Below are 3,333 nucleotides of genomic sequence, written 5' to 3'. Positions count from 1 at the left end.
TAGATGTGTGTGTGTGTTGTGTGTGTATGTGTATATGTGTATATATACACACACTCATACATACACACACACACACACATATATATATATATATATCAAATACTAGTGCAACAAACTATATAGAACAAATAATGGACATTTAAAAATCAAATAAGCATTAACACAGTAGTAGTGGCAGACACCTATATTACACTGTCACAAATAGATCAATTAGACAAAAAATCAACAAAAAAATACTAGAACTGAACCAAACTTTTGAACAATAGACTTAATAGATGTCTACAGTGTCCCACCCCACAAAATCAAAATACACATTCGTCTCAGCTGCACATCGGTAATTCTCCAAAATAGGTCTCATCCCAGCTCATAGAACATGCTTAAGTAAATATATTGTTAAACCATAGTGCAATGAAATTAAAGCTCAATAGCAAAAGAAATCACAAGAGCTTCATAAACACATGGAATACAATAACACCCTCTTGAACAACCAATGGGTCACAGAAGAAATTAGACAGTTTCTACAATTAAATGATAATACCAATATAACATACCAGAATTTATGGATGCAATGAAATTGGTCCTAAGAGGGAAATTCATAGCAGTGAGTGCCCATATTAGAGAAACAGAGGGAGCTCAAATAAACATCCTAATGCTGAAATTCAAGTTTCTAGAAAAAGAAGAGCAAGACAAACCCAAAGCTCATACAAGGAGAAAATTATAAAGATCAAAGTAGAAGTCACTGTGATGGAGACTAAGAGAATGATACAAAAAAACCAATGAAGCAAAGAGTTGGATCTTCAAAAGGATAAACAAAATTGACAAACCCTTAGCCAACCTTATCAAAAAAAGGAAAGAAAAGGCCAAAATCCATGCAATTAGGAATGAAAATGGTAAAATTGCAACACATCCTGTAGAAATCCATAGGATCATCAATATCTACTTTGAATATCTGTATTCTAGTAAGACGGAAAACACAAAAGAAATGGAGAGATTCCTGGATATAAATGAATTACCAAAGCTGAATCAAGAATATAAAATTCTAAGCCCAATATCCATCAATGAAATTGAAAACATAATTAGAAATTTACCAACAAAGAAAATTGCAGATCCTGATGGCTTTAATGCTGAATTCTACAAGAAATTTAGAGAAAAGCTAAGGCCACTACTTCTCAAACTTTTTAATGAAGTTGAAAGGGAAGCAATAATTCCAAATTCATTCCTAGAAAAAAGCATTACCTTGATTTCAAAAGCAGAGAAAGGCCCAACCTGACCCTCAGAAGTGCTAACAGCAAAAGCATCAAAGCAGATAAATGGGGCTCTAGAAAAAAATCAAATCAAAACTTATCTCTCAGATAAGTACAGAGATGGTGACTAGGCATAGTTAGTGAGTCTAGAGCAGATACAGATTAAAAGAAAATATAAGAGCTGAGGCAAATGATGTAAACTACGAACATATAACAGGAAAGAAATGAAATCCATGAAACAGATTCAAACAGATATCCAGGAGATTAAAAATTCCATTTAAATTATATGTACCAGAATGAACCAATGTGAGGAAAAAATATCAGATATAGAAAAACCAGACTGTGTTAGTGAACATAAAAAGAAATTTTTCTTTAAAAAAAGCAGAGGACCATGAAAAAATCAATCCAACAGATGTTAGATAATATAAAGAAGTATATGGCCAGGAAATTAGCTCAGTGGTGCCACTGCCTGCCTCACAAGTGCAAAGACCTGAGTTCAATTCCCAGTACCAAAAAAAAAAAGAAAGAAAGGAAAAGAAAAAGGAAGGCAGTGTTCAAACACCCCCCCACACAACTATAGGGCCACAGATTTAGTTCAGTGGTTCCGCCGCCTTGCAAGCACAAGGTCCCGAGTTTGATCCCTGGTACCAAAAAAACAAAACAAAACAAAACAACAACACACACACACACACACACACACACACACACACACACACACACAAAGTATAATGTAAGATTGATCCAAGTCAATGAGAAAACAAGAGGTAGTGCAAATGATATTTTAAAAATATTCACAGAAATAATGGCAGAAAACTTTCAAGAATGGAAAAAGAATTTGACATACAGATAAGTGAGGCACATAGAAGTCCAATTACCAATGATCAAAAAAACTCTAGACCAAGGCAAATCATAGGCAGTATTTTAGAAATCCAACACAAGAACAGAACATTAAAAGCTGTTCAAGAAAAGAAACAAATCACATATAAAGTAAAGCCCATCAGAGTCACACCAGACTTCTCAACCTAAACACTCAAGGCAAAGACAGCTTGGAGTGAAGTATTTCAATCTCTAAAGAAAAACAATGTCTAGCCCAGTACGCTGTAAAATCATCTTTCAAAATTTAGGGAGAGGGGCCAGGGATTTAGCTCAATGGTTCTGCCACCTGCCTCAGAAGCACAAGGACTTGAGTTCAATCCCCAGTACAAAAAAAAAAAAAATGTTTTTTATGGAGAGGTTCAGGAATTTGGCTCAATGGTTCCCATGCCTGCCTCGCAAGTGCAAGGTCCTGAGTTTGATCCCTGGTACAAAAAAAGGAGAAATAAGATATTTTCATGACAAAGAATACCTGAAGAAAATTCATGACCACTAAACCAACAACTCAAAATGTTCTGAAGGACATTGCAGAAAGAGATAACAAGGACTACAACTCCATGAACATGGAGAGAATGAATCCACCATGCAAGGCAAGAAATTAAACAGAGGGAGAAAAGGAAAATAATATGACAAGGTTAAATCAATATATATCAATTATAACTATCAATGTAAATGGTCTTAATTCTCCAACCAAAAGAAACATACAAGAGGTTAGACAAGCAAGATCCAAATATATCCTGTAAACCAAAAATATTTTTAAAACTATAGACAGAGTAGCTATTCTACTTGCATACAAAGTGGATTTCAAGCCTATACTGATTAAGAGAGACAAAGTAGGTCACCACATCCTTATAAAGGGAACATTACAAGAGGAAAAGATAACAGTCATAAATATATATGCTCCAAATACCAGCACACCCACACATATAAAACAAGTATTAACAGACATGAAAAATCAAATCAGCACTAACATATTTGTACTGAGGGACCTATATACTCCACAGTCACAAACAGATCACTTAGACAAAAAACAAAACAAAACAAAACAAAACAAAAAAACCCCAAAACTAATGTTGAGAATTGAACCAAACCTGTGAAGAAATGGACTTAGTAGATATCTACAGAAGTTTCCCCCACAACATCAGAATACACATTCTTCTCAGTTGCATGTGGGATGTTTTTCAAAATAGGCCACATGCTAGGTCATAGAACATGC

Source organism: Fukomys damarensis, unplaced genomic scaffold (genome assembly GCF_012274545.1).
Source record: "Fukomys damarensis isolate Sample0158 unplaced genomic scaffold, DMR_v1.0_HiC HiC_scaffold_10, whole genome shotgun sequence".
NCBI lineage: Eukaryota > Metazoa > Chordata > Mammalia > Rodentia > Bathyergidae > Fukomys > Fukomys damarensis.
Note: the sequence above shows the minus strand (reverse complement) of the source record.